Source organism: Dromiciops gliroides, chromosome 3, assembly GCF_019393635.1.
Source record: "Dromiciops gliroides isolate mDroGli1 chromosome 3, mDroGli1.pri, whole genome shotgun sequence".
In the NCBI taxonomy this organism is placed as follows: domain Eukaryota; kingdom Metazoa; phylum Chordata; class Mammalia; order Microbiotheria; family Microbiotheriidae; genus Dromiciops; species Dromiciops gliroides.
This window is the reverse complement of record NC_057863.1, coordinates 519,501,827-519,524,141: the sequence shown is the minus strand read 5'-3', so window position 1 is coordinate 519,524,141 and position 22,315 is coordinate 519,501,827. Positions and strand designations below refer to the sequence as shown.

The following is a 22,315-nucleotide window of genomic DNA, read 5'->3' as shown; positions in this document are numbered from 1 at the left end:
ACCCCTATATGAATGTATTGATCTAAATCAAATGATCATCTCCAAGTTAAGGAATGATCAGGTTGGAATTTAACATGTTTTAGATGGAAGTTTTCAATTTATTTCACTAGAGGAGTTTTCCTGTGGGAGCACACTTCCAATATCATAATAGAAGACTGGCGAAAGGAACTTCCCTTGACTAAAAGTGATCTCCCTGTAGGAAACATTTAATCTTTACAATCCAACCTCCATACAGTTTCAAAATTGATATTCTGACAGTATAGTTCTGATCATGTTGTTCTCCAAGCTGAGTGGCACAGTAGATAGAGTCCTGGGCCTGGAGTCAGAAAGACTCAACTTCACATTTTGATTCATATATTTATTAGCTGCATGACCATGGACAAGTCACCCAATTCCTCTTTGTCTCAGTTTCTTCAACTGTAAAATAGGAATAATAATAGTGTCTACCTCCCAAGATTGTTGTAAGAATCAAATGAGGGGCAGCTAGGTGGCGCAGTGTATAGAGCACCAGCCCTGGAGTGAGGAGGACCTGAGTTCAAATCCGACCTCAGACACTTAACACTTACTAGCTGTGTGACACTGGGAAAGTCGCTTAAGCCCAATTGCCTCACTAAAAAAAAAAAAAAAAAAGAAAGAATCAAATGAGACCAAAATGGTAAATTCTTAGTATCCAAGGAAACTATTTTTGATGATTCAAACCCTTGGGAAGAACTTGATGTGACCTTCATATAAACATAAAATTTGTATTAATTTGGAGAAAGGATTAGACAAAAGATGACAGAACTGCTGGACATACTGAGAATTCCACTAAAGAAGCCAAGGCTAATGACTATTAATGATACAGTGCTATAGGAGATTTTATAACTCACTTAAAGGGGTTAAGATGCATGCCCATTTTTGGGACAAGGAGCATAGGGCTTTGAGTTTTGACCTGAAGATCTGCTCTTCTGAATCCAATTCTAACCACTTAAGAACAAGGTTTTGTGGAAGTTGAAATGACAGGAAAATTAGAAAGAAGTTATCTTAGTGGTTACCAGCATTTATTAAATGTCTACTATGGTCCCTAGAGTCTGGGAATGCCAAGCATTGTCTAATCCATTACCTAGACATAGAGACTGCTATTTAACATGGATTGGGGAAAATTGATTTCAGAGTCCTGTGATCTACTCTTCCATAAAGGAAGCTGGTTTAGGAAGAATAGGAACTCAAAAGAATAAACAAAACAAAACAAAACAAAATGAGGGAGAAAGGTAAGGGAATGTTTAAAGAGACTCTTGTGGGCAACAAAGAAACTTATCAAATAGCTTAGTTTCTCTCTCTCTCTCTCTCTCTCTCTCTCTCTCTCTCTCTCTCTCTCTCTCTCTCTCTCTCTCTCTCTCTCTCTCTCTCCAGGTCAATGATTTGCCCAGGCTCATACAGTTAGTAAGTGTCAAGTGTCTGAGGCTAGATTTGAACTCAGGTCCTCCTGAATCCAGGACCAGTGCTTTATCCACTGTGCCACCTAGCTGCCCCAAATAGCTTAGTTTTTTTTTTTTTTAAGAGATACAAATAAAGGATGTAGAAGAAAGAAGCAAGGGCAGCTAATTGAAAAAGAATTCAAAAAAGTAGTATGGTCCTTTAAGAACAATATCAGGGGGGCGGCTAGATGGCGCAGTGGATAAAGCACTGGCCCTGGATTCAGGAGCTCCTGAGTTCAAATCCGGCCTCAGACACTTGACACTTACTAGCTGTGTGACCTTGGGCAAGTCACTTAACCCCCATTGCCCCGCCAACAACAACAACAAAAAAGAACAATATCAGGAAAATAAAAGCCCCGAATGAGCTGAGGCTTGCTGGATCTGGGATTTGATTGCATTGTTTGTTTTCATGCCCCTCAAATCCTCGTTATCGTGGGCATTTTTAAAATCAATATTTTTTAATAAATCCTTCTCATAATATTTGCCCAATATACTGGAGAATTTCCTCTGGTTCTTTAGATGGCTTGAAAGGACACATGAAGAAAAGATAACTCCTAACTTCTTGTTTTCCTTCTGACTTCTGTTTCTTTGCATCAGACTGGATAGCATATAACTTTCTATGTGGTTAATGGGGAATTTAAACACAATATAAAATAAGACATAGTGGAGTTGTGAAAAGATCCAACAACTCTGGAGAGCAATTTGGAACTACACCCAAACGGCTATAGAACTCTGCATACTCTTTGATCCAGCAATACCCCTGCTAGGTTTATATCCCAAAGACATCCCCAAAAAGAGAAAATTACGTATTTGTACAAAATATTTATAGCAGCTCTTTTTGTGGTGGCTAAGAATTGGAAATCAAAGGGATGCCTCTTAATTGGTGAATGGCTAAACAAACTATGGTATATGATGGTGATGGAGTATTACTGTGCTATAAGAAATGACAAGCACGATGATTTCAGAAAGGCCTGGAAAGACTTGTATGAAACAATGTATAGTGAACTGAGTAGAACCAAGAGAATGTTGTACACAGAGACAGTGATATTGTTCAATTAAGAACTGTGAATGACTAGACTATTCTCAACAATACAATGATCCAAAATAATCCCAAAGGACGAATGATGAAGCATACTATCCACCTCCAAAGAAAGAACTGATATTGATTGAACACAGACTGAAGCATGCTATTTGTCACTTTCATTTTTTCTTTTATTTAAGTTTTCTACAAAATGACTAATATGGTAATGTTTTATATAATTGCACATGTATAACCCATATCTAATTGCTGACCACCTCAGGGAGGAAGGAGGGAAGGAGGGAAGGAGGGATAAAATTTGGAACCAAAAACCATAAATAAAAATGTTTATTATTTTTTAAAAATTAAAAATTGATCCATATATTAAAATAAGCAGATGCTGACTCTTCTGAACAGATAATCCATTCCATGGAGGAAAAACAATGCATATTTTCTTTTGAGCCAAGAAACCCTATTTTCATATATTCAAGTTTCCTACCTCACAGGTTCTACTTCTTCTTTCTATCGTCTCTGTACACACACACACACACACACACACACACACACACACACACACACACACACACACACACGATGTTGTTATTGAGTTGTTTCAGTCGTGTCTGACTCTTCATGGCCCATTTGGTGTTTCCTTGTCAAAGATAGCACAGTGGTTTGCCATTTCCTTTTTTAGCTCATTTTCCAGATGAGGAAACTGAGGACAATAGGGTTAAGTGACATGCCCAGGGTCATAAAGCTAGTAAATGTCTGAGGCTAGATTTGAAATCAGGAAAACGAGTCTTTCTGGATTTAAGCCCCTCACACTATCCATTCATTATACCACCTAGTTGCCCCATATACACATACATACTTACATATGTGCATGTATATATATATGAACTCACATACATATATACATTCATATTTATACATGCACACAAATGCATTTGTGTGTACATGTGTACATATACATATATGTGTGCATGCATATATACACACACACACATGATATATACACATGCACTTTGTAAAATATCTTCGAATAGACAATGAAATAGCTGAGGTCTAGGCAAAGTGATATAAGAAATCTGAGGAGAAAGGGAATCATTTTTCCAAGCAGAGTCTTTATGGACATCCCAGACAGATCTTGGAAGAGTGGAGAGATAGAGAAGTTAGAAGGATAAAAAAAGGAAGGCAGAATGAATTCAATTTTGGACATATTATTTTTAAAAACTAGAAGGACATCTAGGAATAGATGTCCATCAGGCTGTTGGAATTATGAGACAAAAGACTGAAGATGTAAAGGAGTCATCTACAGAGAGATGATAATTGAAATCATAGAGTAAATGAGATCATCAAGGGAAAATGTAAAGAAGAGAAGTGGGTATAGGAACAACTTTCTGGAATACTTGCAATAAAAAGTGGAAAGATGAGGAGCCAGCAAATGACGTGGAAGGAACATTCAGAGATGTCGGTGAACTATGAGATTTCAGTGTCTTAGAAGCCATGTGAAGATGGGATCCTGAGAAGGAAAGGATGGTGCATAGTGTTAAATATTCAGCTTCAAAAAATCATTGAAGTGTGATGAATAAGTAGGAAAATTGTTCCATGTATGGAGGACTAGAACATAATACTATTTCCCACAAAAAGTCAACGTTTCAGGTATAAAGGTCATATACAAATGTGGGTGGTTATTATTGACAATGCAAATTGCTCAAGAAGGTAACATGATAAAGAAAATAGCCTGACGTAATTGAGGACTTTGAATCAAGAGGAAAATGAAACAGCTGAGAGTCCAATTTCTCTTCAAATGACTATAAGGAAGTCATGAAATAAGAATTTGAGGAAGAAATGGAGTAAAGAATTTTTTTAGAGAGATTTCTGGTGGAAGTGGGAAAGAGAAAAAGATGAGGAAAATTTATAGGGATGAAGGAGCACAGCATGACAATGGGAGGTACAAGGTTTCTACTGCTGAGGGAAGTAGACAAGGGTAGATTTATCTCAGGGAGACAACTTAATCTTAAATCAATAGGGGAGGAAAGGCAAAGGAAATTAATAGAAAGAAAGATAAAAGAAAATGAGGATAACAGGTCCACTGTAAATGTAATCCAAGACTCAGAAATATGAATACAGGAATGTTACAATAATGGAGTCTGAGACAAATGGCAAAACCAAAATAAGACAGGACTTGAAGGGGCAAAGAAAAGTGAGAGTTCAAAAGTAGCCTTGAAAAATTAATGCAAATTATACAAATAAACATAATAAAAGTGAAAGTAAAGAACTGTAATATGAATCACATTATCACATGGAAGGCTAGAGATATAATGTATGAGGTTCTGAAAGAAGGAAAGACTTCATATATGAACACATGCAAAGTGGAAGAAGATGACATCTAAAAATAATCTAAGAAGTCAAATATTTAGAATCATATTGTTAAAACATAGGATTGAAAGATATTCAACTGTATGTGGTCGAATTTTGGAATTTATTTGTATAGATCATTAAAGTTGAATTAAGGGGCATCTAGGTGGAGCAGTGGATAGAGCACTGGCCCTGGATTCAGGAGTACCTGAGTTCAAACCCGACCTCAGACCCTTGACACTTACTAGCGGTGTGACCCTGGGCAAGTCACTTAACCTCAATTGCCTTACCAAAAAAAAAAAAAGCTGAATTAAAGGTATTTTTATATAAAAATAATAATGGCTATAAAATATACAGTGAAAAAATTGTCACTTATTATATAACATTTATTAAGTACTCACACAGTGTGACACAGTATGAATTTGTAGAATCATAGTTTTATACAAGGTTGGCTAACTTCCCTTAAGGAGTTTAAATTGAAGGAGTTTACTGACTAGTTTGAGAATACTTATATTTTCAAATCATATGCCTATTTCAACTTTACTATAATATACCCCAATGATCTTCTGCTACCTGAAAAGAATAAAAATAGCTTCAAAGTTTAGGAAACCAAGGAAATATTATTCATCTATATGTTTCCAAGAAGTTGTGGTAGAAGAATAATTATTTTCTTCCAGTAATAAACTTATCATTATTTATTATTTTATAATTATTTAAAATGTTTTAAATTTTATTTTAATTTTGAACTTTAAAAATCACCAAATAAAACAAGAATTTCTCTAAACAAAGCAGAATAGAAAAGAGTGTATCTGAAATTACTTTCTTTTTTAAGTATGCAATTAAGTCAGTGTGTAACTTTCAAAGCTATCATGTATGTTTATATTTTCATCTAGCCTTGCTGTTCTTTCTGTGTATTTAGAAATGTTTCAAAAACTCTCTTTTCTTTCTTCCTTCCTTCCTTCCTTCCTTCTTCTTTGGAAGGGGGGGGGGAACCTAATTGCTATCCTATTTCTTTCTTTTTTTGTGAGGCAATTGGGTTTAAGTGACTTGCCCAGGGTCACACAGCTAGTAAGTATCAAGAGTCTAAGGCCGGATTTGAACTCAGGTCTTCCTGAATCCAGGGCTGGTGCTCTATCCACTGTGCCACCTAGCTGCCCCTATCCTATTTCTAAACAAAAATTTACTTTATGATTTGGGTACTTCATCTCTTATGGTCCTAGGCAATTTTCTAAGATTATGTATCACAGAGTAATTGGAGATCTATCTTGGTAAAGAGAGTTTCATCAGTGGGAGTTCCCTAACTGGATCCATCACAGATTAGGCCAAAAAATTACCATCATACAAAAGATAAGTTCAATTTAATTAAACAATTATTTATTGTATACCTTCTGCAATCCTTTCTTTCATAGGGACTAGGATGGTTGGAAAAGAATAAGGTTGCTCCAGGAATTTTTGCTTAGGACATATAGGGTAGCATATAAAGTAATTAAGTGACAAAACTTGTAGTATAGACAAGAAGTGCTATAGAAGGTTACAGTTAGGGAAGGATCACTGTGGGGCAGAGTACTCTGGCAACTCATCTTAGAGGTAGGCCTTGAAGGATGGGTAGGACCTGAATAAAGAGCTGAGGAAGGGATGAGTTTATTGCAGAGACAACCAGAATGAGAGGTAGGCTGGCCCAGTGTGTCTGATAAGACAGATTTAGAATCAGGAAGACTGCAAGCCTCTCCCAGGAAATGTTATCAGTATTAGCTTATCTGCACTGTGACCAAGGGCAAGTCACTTAATCTTTTTTTTTTTCAACAAACATTTATTTTTATTTTCCATTTACATGTAAGGGTAGTTTTCAACATTCATTTTCATAAGATTTAGAGTTCCAAATTTTTCTCCCTCCCTCCCTCCCTCCCTTTCCTCTCCCCTCCATAAGATCCCAATCAAGTTATATATTTACAATCCACAAGTGTTCTTTTTATCAGTTCTTTCTATAGGGATGCATAGTAAGCTTCCTCATTATTTCCTTGGGATTGTCTTGGATCATTGCACTGCTGAGAGTAAAGTCATTCACAATTGCTCACTGAACAATACTACTGTCACTACGCACAATGTCCTCTCAGCTCTGCTCACTTCACCATACATTGATGTTCATTAGTCTTTCAAAGGTTTTTCAGGGATCATCCTGTTTGTCATTTCCTGTAGCACAAGTCCATTCCACTACAATCATATAACACAGCTTTTTCCATCATTCCTCAGTTGATGGACATTCCCTTGATTCTCAATTCTTAGCCTCCACCAAGAGTTGCTATAAATATTTTTTGTACAATTTTTCCCCCTTTTCTCTTTTTCATGATTACTATTGTTAACTGTTTCCCTTCCATCCTATTCCCTTCCCCATGATATTTATTCTATTATCCATCTTCTTTCATCCTATCACTCTTCAAAAGGGATTTGCTTCTGTCTGTCCCCTCCCCCACTCTGCCCTTCCTTCTTTTGCCCCTCTCTCTTTATCCCCTTCCCCTCCTATTTTCCTGCAGGGTTAGAGAGATTACTCTACCCAATTGAGTGTGTATGTTATTCCCTCCTTGAGCCAATTCTGATGAGATTGAGGTTTTTGAGCCAATTCTGATGAGTGTTAGGCTCATTTACTGCCCAGATTAAATAGATTACTCCACCCAGTTGGGTGAGTCTGTTAGTCCCTCCTTGAGGCAGCTCTGATGAGTTTAAGATCTTTGAGCCTTTTCTGATGAGTGTAAAATTCATTTATTGCCCTGCTCCTCTCCCATCTCTTCCCCTACTCCATAAGCCTTTTCCTGTTACTTTCATGTAGGATTTCACTTCTGCCCTTCCCCCTCCCCCAGTGAATTCCCTTCACCCCTCAATTTAACCCTAAAGATGTTATCATCTGGCTAAGTGACACAGTGGACAAATCATCACCCCTGGACCCAGGGGGATCACAGCCAAAACCTGGCCTCACACACAAGACAGTCGCCCACTATATGACCCCAGGTATGTCCCCCAGCTCCAATTTTTTTTTTATGGTTCTCTAGGGTCTTGTATTTGAAAATCAAATTTGCCATTCAGTTCAGGTCTTTTCATCACAAATATCTGAAAGTCTTCTTTTTCATTAAAGTCCCATTTTTTCTGCTGAAAGATAATGCTGAGTTTTGCTGGGTAGATGATTCTTGGTTGTAATCCCATTTCCTTTACCCTTTGGAATATCATATTCCATGCCCTCTGGTCCTTTAATGTAGAAGCTGCTAGATCTTGTGCTATCCTGACTGGGGCTCCACAGTACTTGGATTCTTTCTTTTTGGCAGCTTGCAATATTTTCTCCTTGACTTGAGAGCTCTGGAATTTGGCTATAATATTCCTAGGAGTTTTCTTTTCGGGATCTCTTTCTGGAGGTGATCGGTGGATTCTTTCAATTTCTATTTTAGCTTCTTCTTCTAGAATTTCAGGGCAATTTTCCCTGAGAATATCTTGGAAGGTGGTGTCTAAGCTCTTTCCTTGATCATGGTTTTCAGGTAGACCAATAATTTTCAAATTATCTCTCCTGGACCTATTTTCCAGGTTGGCAGTTTTTCCCAGAAGATATTTCACATTGCCCTCTATTTTTTTTATTCATTTGGATTTGATTTATTGTGTCTTGGTTTCTCATAATGTCACTGGCTTCCATTTCTTGAATCCTAATTCTTAGGCAATTATTTTCATCAGAGAGCTTTTGTACCTCCTTTTCCATTTGACTTTTCAAGCTGTTGACTTTTTTCTCATGTCTTTCCTGCATCACCCTCATTTCTCTTTCCATTTTTTCCTCTACCTCTCTAATTTTATCTTCAAAGTCCTTTTTGAGCACCTCTATGGCCTGAGACCAATTTGTTTTTTTCTTGGAAGCTTTAGATATAGGAGCCCTGATGTTGACATCTTCCTCTGAGGTCTTCCCTTGGTCTTCCTTGTTACTGAAGAAACTTTCTATGGTCCTCACCTTTCTCTGTCAGCTCATCTTGCCTTTCTTTTACTAGACTTTTAGCTCCTTAAAGTGGGGCACTGTTTCCAGGCTGCAGTATCCCAAGCTTAAGAAGTCCCAGGTGGTATGATTTAAGGAGAATCAGGTTCTTCCCTCACCCATCCAGCCTGTTTCCTGGTTCTAGATGACCCCAGACCAACTTGCTAATCAACCAGCTTTGTGTATTGTGGTTGTTAGCTCTGATGAGCCTGTTCCCCTCTCCCACCTGGGCCACTGCTACTAGAGCCTACCTGCTGGTTCTCAGCAGGGGTGTAAAATCCAAGTTCTGCCTTAGCACCAGCATAGACCCCTGTAGTCTCTCCCCTGCCCAGGGCTCAGCCCACTCACCAGACTGTGAGCTTAGTTCCAGACAACACTGGTGCTTCAGCTGATTCAGAGGCTCTGGGGGTCTCCTTCTCTAGTGAGGACTTCCTGAGACTGGATCTGTGTCAGGGTGACTGTGGAGTTGGGCCTGACTCCTGTATCAGCACAGCAGCTCTCTCCTTCTGACCTTCCAAGCTGTTCTTGGTTAGAAGATGATTTCAGCACATTCTTCTGTGAGTTTTGCTGCTCCAGGCATTTTCCTATGGCCTTATTTGGATGTTTTTTGGAGCAATCATGTTATGAGTTCAGGAGCTCACTGCATTTCCTCTGCCATCTTGGCTCCACCCCGGAAGTCTAAAGTTGCTTAATTTTACTGTACCATATGCAATTCCCTAAAACTATTCTATAGATGAGGTACATCTCTGCCTTGGTGGAAAGAGTTTCCCTACCCAGGGGTGTTTACACTAATGGACTTTTAGTCCTCCATGTAGCAAATAAAGAAACAAAAATACAAAATCAAACCAAGCATAAAGTATGGAGACAAAAAGAAGCAAGATATATTTAAGAGTTGGTTGTTTTAATTGAAGCAAACTATTAGGAACTAATGAGGGAGAAAGATGGCTGGTTAGAGAAGGGAGAGCTAGATTATTGAAAGTCTCAAATGTTATAATAAGGAGTCTTATCTTGTTATTTTGGCAAAGGAGGAGGGGCTATTAGAGGAGTAGTTTCCTTGAGGGTAGGAGTTCTATGTTATACTCTGTATGTCTCACATTACCAGACTTAGAATCTTACCCACTGTGTGGACCCATGAATTATTTTCTTGATTAATTTTTTCCAAGATTGTTTTTGCTTTATTGCTCACTAAACTACTCAATTTGCTTAGTATTCTTTTATATTACATTAAGGGGAAAATGTATCAGAAAGAAATGAACTTTTATCCTGAATGCTTAATGATCATTTAGAAGTCTTGGCTAAATGTTTCCTGCTATTTTCCACGATTGAAAACTGTTTGCTCATTGGTTACATCAAAGTCAAGCATTTTGTTTACTACATTCTTGGAGCTATTAAAAAATCATGCATATCACAGAAAAATCTAATTTCATTTGCCATTGTGAAGCCTGAGTTCTAAGGAGATACTTAGTGAGGAATAAAAATCTTATTAACAAGAATAATTTTTTTCCCTAGAAGGAAATGCCATAATTTTTTTTTCTCTCTCTGTATTCTCATTTTTCTTGGAGCCCATCCCCATGAGTCCTTCTTATCTTCATTTGAAAAAAGAAAAGTTAAAAAACCATACACCAAATTCTCATTTAACTCTTTGCAACTTGTTCTCAATCTGTAATTCCTCTCCTCACCTTTTAGTGATAGCCTCTTCAGTTCATAGTTAAACAATTGTAATGTGAAGAGAGTCCATATATTCATGGGAAAAAATACTTTTGTATAATAATGGTAATCTGTCAAAGAGAGGTTTTTCTTAATAAAAATCTAAGCATATAACAATGCTTAAACAAATGTCCTTACTATATGCCAGGGAAGTGCTTGTTTAATTGCAGAGAATTTGATTTTAGTTTTGTTTTGCTGGTTATATGTGAAGCAACACGAGAGGGAAGTATGTCATCCATCTTTATATGTTATATGAGACATAATGGGTGAGTTGGCAATCAAGTGAAGAAATATTTGCCTAAGTGCACCACCATTATTTCAAACATTGAACAATTACTATCTCAATTATTGAAATATTTATTAGCATGTATAAAGTACTATCCTAGGTAATGGGTATATAGATTTTTTGGGGGGGGGCAGGGCAATGAGGGTTAAGTGACTTGCCCAGGGTCACACAGCTAGTAAGTGTCAAGTGTCTGAGAAAGGATTTGAACTCAGGTCCTCCCCAATCCAGGGCCGGTGCTTTATCTACTGTACCACCTAGTTGCCCCCGGGTATACAGATTTTAAGAGGAAGCAGCACTTATCTTTCAAGAAGCTTACAACTACATGTAGTGGTGTTGGATTTGGGATATAAAGTAGATACTGATAAGTAATAACAACATAACTTGGGATAGGATAGATATTAATAGCTAGAGGGATCAGGAAAGTTTTCACATGATTATCTGAGCTGAACCTTGAAGAAAACTTCCCTTCATGGTAGGATAGCTTGTGTAAAGTGGGTGATGGTATACTAAAGTTTAGGGAGAGCTTATCATACTGTTTTTTTCTGGAATATGGTATATAAAAGGGAATAATGCCAAATAGATTGAAGCCAGATTGTAGGAGAATTTTAATAGCAGACGGAGGACTATATATTTCATTCTTGAGGCCACTGAAGATTTTTGAGCAAGAGAGTGACACTATTGGCCTTAGGAATATTAAGATTAAAAAGTTATGTTTACTGCTATATAAGGCATTTTATTTATGCCTATGAAAACTGTCACTCTACTTTTTATGGGGAGCAAGGTATGTTTGATCAAACATCCTATCTATTAAGAGTCCAATTCCCTTTAAATGTTATTTGTTTCAATCTAATCAAGCACCACTTCTCTCTTTTGGAGAAAGGTTACTGAGGGAGTGGTTGGGGGAAATTTTTTTAGACACATCTTGACTACTTTAAGCCTTTCAGGGTGCTTAGAAGTGAAGCGCAGTCTGAATTTAGACTTCTGGCTCCTTCCTCCCTCCTTTCCTTCTCTGTCTCTATACTTCCCAGTATAATTGTAGAGGTAGTACAGATCATTCTTCTAAACTCAGGAAATGTAAAAATCCTAGGGAAGACTAGCACCTCTGGTGTGAGGGCTTGCTGAGTCCTTTTCAGGGATGCTCATCTACCTGTTGTCTACCTGTCACCCAATTCTAATCTTTGGCTCTAAGAAGTTATTTATTGCATATTCAGCAGTCACACATTGGTAAAACCATCTCAGCAGATGAGCTAAACTAGGTTAAAGGTAACTGACAAGCCTCAAACCTGTTGGTGAGTTAGCGGGATATCTATCCCAAGCATGTGAAAACTTCCCTCAGTGGAATGGGCAAATAAGAACAATTTATTCCAACAGCCATGAAGGCAGCTTAAGCAGCTGCTGTGGAGTGCTTATAGCTTGGTCAGTCATTGAAAACACCAAGGTCATCCACTGCATTTCCAGCCATCAGAAGTTGCCTTTTGCCTTGCTACTGGACTTCTATGACTTAGGAAGAGAGACCATGACTTGGTGCAACTCGTCCTCACTTAAATCCAATTCAAGCTCAAAACATAATCTCTAATTAAGCTTATATGCATTACATATATATGTATGTGTATGTGTGTGCCTACCCAAAAATATGCAAACATAAATTGTGCATAAGCAAAGAGATGTGCAGATTGAGAAAATTACTTGAATAAATGCTAAAATACTTTCTAGTAATAAATATTTAAGAGAGTAGCAGCAGGTCATCACAGCTAGAAAAATGGGTATAGCTATTTTAGGTAAAACTATTTTTTAAATTTGAATTATCCAGATAATTGAGTCAATGACTCATTTTAATTTCAACGTCTAGATATTACCTCAGAGTACCATAAAAACATGTTCCTATCACTCATGACCTCATATAAATGAAATCAAAAGAAATAACCTATATGGACTGCCTTGTAATCCCTAAAGTTCAATACAAATGCTAGCTATCATTATTATTAAATTAAAATTCAGTGTTGAATATGGTATTTTCTTTTTGTCTTTATCTTAAACCCCAAGATTAAGAATACATACTTATTTTCATGTTACCTGAAATAATTGCAAGCTACTGGCATGAAAGATATCATTTAAATTAAAATCTTTTAAAAATAGGTCATCAGTCTCCTAGTTCTATTCAAGGAAAGCTCTGAAAGAAATATACACATACCTATACACACATATACATATATATGTGTTATATGTTGTTGTTTAGCTGTTTTCAGTTGTATCTGACTCTGTGACCCCTTTGGGTTTTTTTTTTTTGGCAAGGATACTAAAGTGGTTTGTTATTTCCTTCTCATTTTGCAGCTGGGGAAACAGAGCCAAAAAGGGGAATATGACTTTCCCGGTTCCATGGCCACTAAGTGTCTGAGGCCAGATTTGAACTCAGGAAGCTAAGTCTTTCTGTCTCGAGGGTTGGTATTCTATCCACTGTACCACCTGGATACCCATATGCATTGTATACATGCATGCAAGCACACATATGTCATATACATGTTTATACACACACATATACACATATGTCTTTATATTGCTATTATCTATGTTATTGATAACTGGGCAAATGGAAAATTATGAATGTCTGGCTTTTTCATAAAGTTAAGGAAATCTTACCTTGATTAATGTTTATTTTCACATTAGCAGATGCTTAATCTGACTTTTAAAATTAACAAAGCTAAAAAAAGAAAAAGCTAAATCAGGAATGTAAGTTCACTTTTGTTGGTTTTATTTTCAGTAAGAACCACTGTATAGCTCTATAAAAGCAAAAAAAAAAAGGTTTATTTTTTCTAAAAGTAAAAAAAAAAAAAAGCCTAAATGAGGGGGAAAAAAGAGTGACGAATTGGACTCTTGGCAGTTTCCAAGTCCAAATACAGATGGATATATGATTTATAGGAAAGATGGAAAAATGCCACTGTCATAAACTACTGATAAATGGAGAAATTTTATTTCCATTTATATTGAGCAGAAGATTCAAAATGACATGGTTATTTTGAGGATAAAGGATATTCTATTCAAGGGCAATGCAGCTTAAACTCCTAAAGCCAGGATTATTATTATTGCTATTGTTGTTATTTTGTACCTTTTCTCCTCTGGTCACGGGTTTAATCTGCTCTTTATTGACGCATAGATGATTTAGCCACATCTGTTTTCCTAATTCAACAAAACACCATTCCAAAGTTAAGACAGTGGTGAAAGATCTATAGATGCCGAGCACTGTGTTTATATGCCCTGAGCATAGCAATGAAACTGCAGGCTTTGGTGACAAATAACGTCATGTACCAGAATTCCATAAATCACAGACAGCAATGAACCAAGAACCGAACTCTACAGAGCACCAGAAGATATATCTGACAAAGTGGATGACGGGCCATTATTTAGCACCAAACAGTTAGCTATGATTGAAGCCAAGTGGAAACAAGAGATCATAAACCCAGACGAGAGATGAAAATTACAAAATACCACTGACGATGGAAAGTGCAACAACGTCCTGACCTAGCACAAATGAAATATTCCGGTGACTTGGTCAACAATCTTTTAGGAATGCTGGAACAAGCTATCTTTTGTGGGTTAATCTCCACATGGAATTTTGGTACTTTTGAAATATACTTCCTTGTATTTCACTCATTGCCAATCGAGGTATCCTGCACTGTGTGTAGAATGGTGGAAGAGTTATTGTCAGAACAGATCTTTGACTTAATCTAATCCAATCCCTTCATTTTATATATGAGCAAACTGAACTCTAATGAAGTGACTTACTTAAAGTCATATGACTAAATGATGTTGGTAGGACTATTCCCAGTATGCTGCATGTTCAACTACTATTCCCTTTCCATATTTTTCCATCTAGTATTCAATAAGTATTCATTGATTAGATGACAACAGAATCTATAAAATCAGAGATAGGTCTACTGTGCTGGACTTGGAATCAGGAAAGCCCGAGTTCAAATATGGCCTCAGATATTTACTGGCTCTATGACCCTGGCCAAGTCACTTTTCCCTCTGTTTGCCTTCCTTAGTTTGTTTATCTGTAAAATGGGGATAATAATAGCATCTACCTACCAGGATTGTTGTGAGTATCAAATGAGATAATAATTGTAAAATACTTAGCACAATGACTGGTACATAGCAAGCTTTACATAAATGATGTTGTTGTTATTATTATTATTGTTGTTGTTATTGTTATTATTCCTGTTCTAGGTCCCCATCATTTCTGAGTTTGTTTCTGTTCAGGCTGAATTCTACCTAACAAATTCTCAATTACTAATGTGTCTATCTCTGATTTATTAATGATTCAGCTGAGTCAACAATCAAGTCAACAAACATTTATTCATTAACCAGTATGTTCCAAGCAATGTGCTAAGCATTGAAGGATTAAAAAGTAAAGAAACCACTTTCAAGATAAGATGCTCCATTTTTTTCAAATTAAAACTAACAAGAACTTGTTGAAAGAACCACAGTTGTCTGACACAGCTTAAGGCTAGAATGGTGTAGTGAGAGTATATTTAAAAAACAAACAAAGAAACAAAACACCAGACATTCTGGGAACCAAGGCTGGGTCTCTGTGTAGGGGATGATGCCTATGTCAGGAATGAGATTTGATCATAAATAATAATTAATATTTTATAGTGCATTATAGCTCACAAGGTACTTTTCTCAAAGGTAGGTAGTGTACATATTATTATCACCATTTTACAAATGTGGAAACTAGGGAAATTGAGGCTCAGAGAGATATAGTGACATATAATTCAACAAAATCATAAGGGCAATAGAAAATTCTGGATTAAGGATTTGAACCTAATTTTTCAGGATCCAAGTTCAGGGCAGCTTTTTCACTATGCCATGCTGTTTTCCTAGGGTTTCATAATCAAATGATGCTTCCTTTTACAGGTAAACTCTATTACTTTAATGTATATAATAAATCATAGGAATGGCAGTTATTCGTGGAGGTTTTTAACCTAAATTCATAACTTCAGACACCTATGCCATTCTAGATAGATTTTTAAAATATCTTCAATTTTACAATACTTTCAGAGCTCCAAGAGGGCAAGAATTCTGTCACTCTTCGTTGGTCCTTTGCTTTTAACCCAATACTTTGCATATAGTAGATGCAATGCATGTAGTTGAATTTAACTGAAAAAGTGATCACACTTTCACTTAGTAGCTCATTGTTATCTTAAATAACATCCTCCATTATCAGGAAAATATTCCATCCCTCCCTTTTATATAGCTCTTGTTAGATGGTAGAACCCTGATACTTAAACATCTACCACACCTGGAGCTTCCCTCAGATTCTGGGGCCTTCTTGAACTGGAACATCCAAACACTCCTGTAGTATTTAGATGCCATTGGTGGCTCAGTGGTTAGAGCACTGGGCTTGGATTCAGGTAATATAAATGCTTATCACAAATCTCCTTCTCCCCCTATATCAAATTCTAGTGATGACAATGGACATCCTTACTTCCTATAAACTTACAGAAATGATCTTCATTATTTCTCCAGTATCAATAATGCTACCAATAAGCTCTTGATTTTTTGATAGATAATGTTTACCATATTAATTAAGGTTATATTTGTTCCAATGATTTTTTGGATATTTTTAATAATAGAAATGGGAGTTGTATTTTGTCAAAAAACCTTTTTTGTATCTATGTCTATAATAAATTTTTTATGTTTTGTTATTATGGTCTATTATGATTTTTTGTTTATTTTCTTAAAATTGAACTGACCTTTGTATTCCTGGCACAAACCTGGTTTGTCATGTTGCAGAATCTTTAAAATATGTTGCTACAGTATCTTTTCTAATATTGTATTTAATATTTTTGCTTTGATATTTATTTGTAATATTATTCTATTATTTTCTTTCTTTGCCTGTTATTTCTATTTTGGGGTACTAGGATCATATTTGTAACACTGAAACAGTTTGATGGGATGCCCATTATCTATTTTTGCAAACATTTTATGTAAAATTGGTGTTAATTGTCCATTAACGTCTTGTATAATTTATTTGGGCCTGTTTCCTTTTTCCCCTTTAGAAGTTCAATTTATTTTTCTAAATTCAGTTATTTGAATTATTTATTTCTCATTAATGTTAATCTTGGTATGTTTTTTCTAACTATCATCAATTTAATTTTGTTATTAAGAACATAATTAAGTAAAAAGACAATATCTTTTATTTTCCATGTATCTACTTATCATTTTATATCGCTAACATGTTATATTAACTATCTCTCATTAATTAAATATTGGTTTATTGTATTCAGTGATTAGTTTGTTTTCTTTCTTTCACAATGTAATATAACTTGAATCTGCTCCCATTTAAAGTTCATTCTTTGAACCAACTCCCCAGGTTACTAGTGTAAGAATATTTTAAATTGACTAGCCTAATTTGGGGGGCTAAATCTGACTGGGGCACTTAATCTGGGGACTAATGACTGCTATCTGACTGCTGTTAATTTAATGTGGGCCGTTTATGAAGTTCCACCACACTGCTCCACTCCCAAATTGATAAGCAAAATATTAAGAAGCCTCTTAACTAAATAATCAAAACAGAGTTTATTTATGAGATACTACTGAAAATTAAGAATACAGGGAAATAAAATGTACAACCTGACTGCGTTGGGGCACTTCTCTTTCCACTGCGTCTCTTTGGAACTTCTTAAATACAATAAGGGCCTTAGCCACCACTTGCCTTAGGGCACTCAGGTGCCCTGCTTCTAACTTTCCTCTCCTTACTGCCACTGCTGAACCCTTGTGTTTCTCTCTCACCGACCTTCTGTCTGTCTGCCAGTCTGCCCTCTGCTGCCTTTGCTGCCCCTCTAATCTTGTCTGCTTCTCTTAATCTTGTCCGCTGGCCTTTCATCCTTGCTCTTAGTCCTGCGTTACTGTTTGTCTCGTCCCCCGTCTCCTTGTCCGAACCTCTTCTCAGCCTCTCTCGTCCATCCGAACCCCTTGCTGTCTAACTCACAGGTCTATATATACTTTTTCTTCTCTCCACTAAAATCTTGGGGCTTCCTGCGCCCCCACAGACCAAGCTAATCCTCCAGCCAGGGCTGCAGCTGGTAGGGCTGGGGGGGGGGGGGAGGCAGTGCGTTTCAGCCTCACGTGCCTCAGCACAGGCTATCTGGGCTCTTTTGGATAGCTCCGCTTAGGTTGGAGGGTCTGGGGGCTTTTTTTTTCCCAGCTGTCTGACCTGGTGTCTTGTACAACCCACGGGGCTTTTTGCCTCAGCTGAAGCAGAAGGGGAAGGGGCACCAGCTCCTCCCACACAGAAGAGACCCTGAGGGCCTAAGGCTTTCTAATCTCAGCCTAGAGGTAGGGTCCCCAAATCAAAATACATAATAAATATTTGTTGAATGAAATGAATTGAATTAATAATTAGTGACATAATTGGGTACTTTTTTAGTACAGATTTGACTGGTTATAAAGTGGGGGTTCCTTCCTTTGCTCAACCTGGAATCCTCCAGGTGTTAGTGTTTGTTCTCTCTTGAAATTATTTTGTATAAACTATATTTACTTCAAGAAGTAAATAGGGGCAGCTAGGTGGCACAGCAGATAGAGCACCGGCCCTGGAGTCAGGAGGACTTGAATTCAAATTTGGTCTCAGACACTTAACACTTACTAGCTGTGTGACCTTTGGCAAGTCACTTAACCCCAATTGCCTCACCCCCCAAAATAAAAGGAAGTAAATAAATCTATTCCTTCAGTAGAATGTAAACTCCATAAGGGTACAGATGATTCCATTTCTATCTATGTTTCCCTAGCATCCAGCACAGTGCTTCAGTAACCTTTCTCCAAAAGAGAGAAGTGGTGATTGATTAGACTGAAACAGGGCCAAATAACATTTGAATGGAATTGGACTCTCAATAGATAGGACGTTTGATCACACATACCTAGCTCCCCATAAAAAGGAGAGTGGAAGTTTCCATAGGCATAAATAAAATGCCTTATACAGCAGTAAACTTATATCTTTTGAATCTTAATATTCCTAAAGTACTAAATAAATTTTGTTGAAAACTACTGAGCGATAAGCTACCAATAATTACATTCAGTAGTGAAACAAATACAATATAGGTGCAATATTCTATATCTATAGAAATTAAGTAACTCTAACTATAGGATTTTCAGGTTAATGAATAAGCCTTAAAGAATGGGTCTAAATTACCAACATGTATCTATGGAGTCACAATGAAAGGTTGGTGCAGTAGGACATATTTTCTTTCTTCTCTAAAATATCTTTACCCACATCCATTACCTTCACTCACTTACTTACTCCCCCCTCCCATAATAGTAATAATAATGAAAGTAGATGCTGATATAAAGTTTACAAAAAAAAAAGTTTTCAAAAAGATTTACATAAGTTATAATGTTTGATTCTCACAACCACCCCATGAGTTTACCAAAGAAGGTATATTTAGCTCCATTTTATAAAGAAACAACCTTAGAGAAGGTAAGGGACTATTTAAAGTTGCAGAGCTATTAAGTAGAAAAGTTGAATTCATGCCCAAATCTTTTGACTCCAAAACAACCAGTCAATAAATAGACATTAATTAAAGGCCTATAATGAGGCATCTAAATGCCTCAGTTGATAGAATGCTGACTCTGGAGTCAGGAAGATGGGAATTCAAATCTGGCTTCAGATATTTACTAGCTGTGTGACCCTGGGCAAGTCATGTTACTTCTGTTTCTCTTAATTCACTGGAGAAGAAAACGGCAAACTCTCCAGTATCTTTGCCAGGAAAACCCCATGGACAGTATGGTCCATGGATTCAAAAAGAGTCAGACAGCAGCAAGGGCCTATAACGTGTCAAGCATTGTGCTAGGGCTCTTTCTTCTATATCTAAATTGCCATTTCATCTGCCTCATTATCTATATCTTTTAAACAGCAGAAACTAGAAAATTTCCTCATGGGAGTCTCTTTTTCATTTCATTTCCAGTCAGTTTTGTGGAATTTAACCCTGAGTAAGTAGTATTTTTAACTATATTTATATCGCTCCTAAACTTTATGTGTGGTTGGGTAGTAGGGTGTCAAGGAGGTGTGGAAAGTCATAAAGGGACAATTGTAGAGCTTAGAAAATGTGTTTAATTGTTATTATAATGAAGAGAAGTGGAGAAGAAAAAGATTGGAGCTGAGGAAAGCATAATAGTGGTGGAAAAGAAAAAGGAAGATCGGGGCAGCTAGGTGGTGCAGTGGATAGAGCACCGTCCCTGGATTCAGGAGGACCTGAGTTAAAATCCAGCCTCAGACACTTAACACTAACTAGCTGTGTGACCCTGGGCAAGTCACTTAACCCCAATTTTCTCACACACACAAAAAAGAAGATCTAATGAGTCAAATTGGCTTACTGAAAACAGTATCTGACTTGGAGTCAGAAAAATTTGAGTTTGAATCTTGCCTCAGACAGTTACTACTATCCCTTAGCTTCTCTCACTTTCAGATGAAGATATCATGATCGAGCTTGAAGGATTGTTGTGGGTATGAAATGAGACAGTGGATATACAAAGTATTTTGTAAACTTTAAAGCACTACATAAATTATTATCTAGTTATGTCATTCCTCTAATAAATGGACTTTAATGCCTTTATATTGTTTATTGAAGAAAATTCAAACTGGTTAGTCCACTATTCAAGGATTTTTATGATCTATATCCACCCAGTTCTTCCAGATCTTCTTTTTCATAATATTCCTTCCACATACTCTAAAATGAAGCCAAACTGAACCACCCAACGTCCCTGATATATGTCCTTACGTAATCCTTTGTTCAAACTGTGCCATATATCTAGAATGTCCTATCCATCTTTTAAATACTACCTTTTTCCCTAGAATGTTCTCTAATGTCAATTTAATTACTTCTCTCACCTTGTACCTTACAATACACTTCTGCTTGCAGGAATGACAGACTTCTAGGCAGGGACAGAGCATGCCTAAACAAAGCTGATAAGAATGGGCTTGCCTTTTGCCTGCTTCTTGGTATTGTTTATCAAAATGGTAAATTAATTTAATGAAAACTAGGAACCTAGGAATCTAGGAAATGTAGGGTGGGGTGAAAAAGCCTTGTGGGGAACATTTGAATAATAATAACTTTAAGGAGAAACAGAAATGATATAATACAGACCACCTGAAAAGAAAGAGCAAATAAATAAAGAGTTCATGAAATAGACCACAAGTTTTGCATACTAGCATTACATGATAATTATAGGATACTTCAATTATCCAAACATCTACTGGAGCTCTCTGTCAAAAGCTAAGCGTCTAATCACCTCTTGACTTCTCTACATTATAGTTTCAACCCTAAAGTACGGAGGAACCAAAAAGTAATAATTTTATTCTCAATCTGATTCACACAAAAAGAGCAGATATGATTGTTGAAGTAAAAATTAAGAGGACTCTGGGAGTGAGTTACCTCCACTTTCTTCTAGATTTTGGAATTGAAAAGTCAAGCATAGTCTAATATGTACTCTAGATTTGGGTAAAGAAGTTTTTAAAGGGTTCTGAGGAAGGATAGGTAGGATCTTCTGGACTACAATTTTACCAGGGAAGTTAGCTCAAAAAAAGGTGGAGGCCAGTAAATTCATATGCTCTTAAAACTTCAATTATTACCATTTATGAAATGGATCCTCATGTTCCAGCCCTGAACAAACTGCCCCCTGGACATCTCCATTTGGATATCATACCAGCACCTCAAATTCATCATCTGAAAACAAACTCATCATTCACCCTTTTCCCAAGACTGTTCTCACCCTAACTTTTCTGAGCTTTACTTACTTTATTTACATGTTCTCTACACCATTGGAATATAAATTCCTTAAGGGAAGGGATTGGATCTTTGTATTGACAACAGTTAGCATAGTGATTGGCACATGGTAAATACTTAATAAATGTTACTACCTTGATTGATTGTTATTAATGGTGTCATCATTCTCCAAGTAACCTACTTAGGCTTGAAAATGTTGGGGTTAAGAGAGACATGGGTGTGCTCGCTTCAGCAGCACATATACTAAAATTGGAATGATACAGAGAAGATTAGTATGGCCCCTGCACAAGGATGACATGCAAATTTGTGAAGCATTTCATATTTTAAAAAAAAGAGAGAGAGAGAGACATGGGTTTAAATCTTGGCTCTGACATTTATTAATTATGTGAATCGTAATGTAAGTTCAGTTTTCTGATATTCTATTTCTTCATCTGAAAAGATGATGATAATAAAAACTTATACCACCTTCCACATAGGGTAATTGTGAGGAAAGTACATATAAACCGATTCACTACATAAATGTGAATAGTTATTTTCATTCTTAAAGCATAGATCTGATAATGATATATTATATGAAAATTTCCCTGGTCTTACTCTAGCAATTTTGTTTAGCCTAGATTAATTAAAATATTATAAATAATAAATTCTGAGAGAAGAAAATAACAAGCAAAAAAATAAAGCCATATATAGAAAACATTTTATAGTATACAT

General features: G+C 36.6%; 1 protein-coding gene and 1 non-coding gene across 2 annotated transcripts in view; one reads left to right on the top strand and one right to left on the bottom strand.

Annotated features, from left to right (window-relative positions):
* CNTN5 (contactin 5) overlaps positions 1-22,315 on the bottom strand; it is a 1,623,595-nt gene that overhangs the window by 197,944 nt on the left and 1,403,336 nt on the right.
* LOC122752093 lies at positions 21,824-21,930 on the top strand. The gene has a single exon (XR_006355894.1). It is a non-coding gene; the product is annotated as a U6 spliceosomal RNA (small nuclear RNA).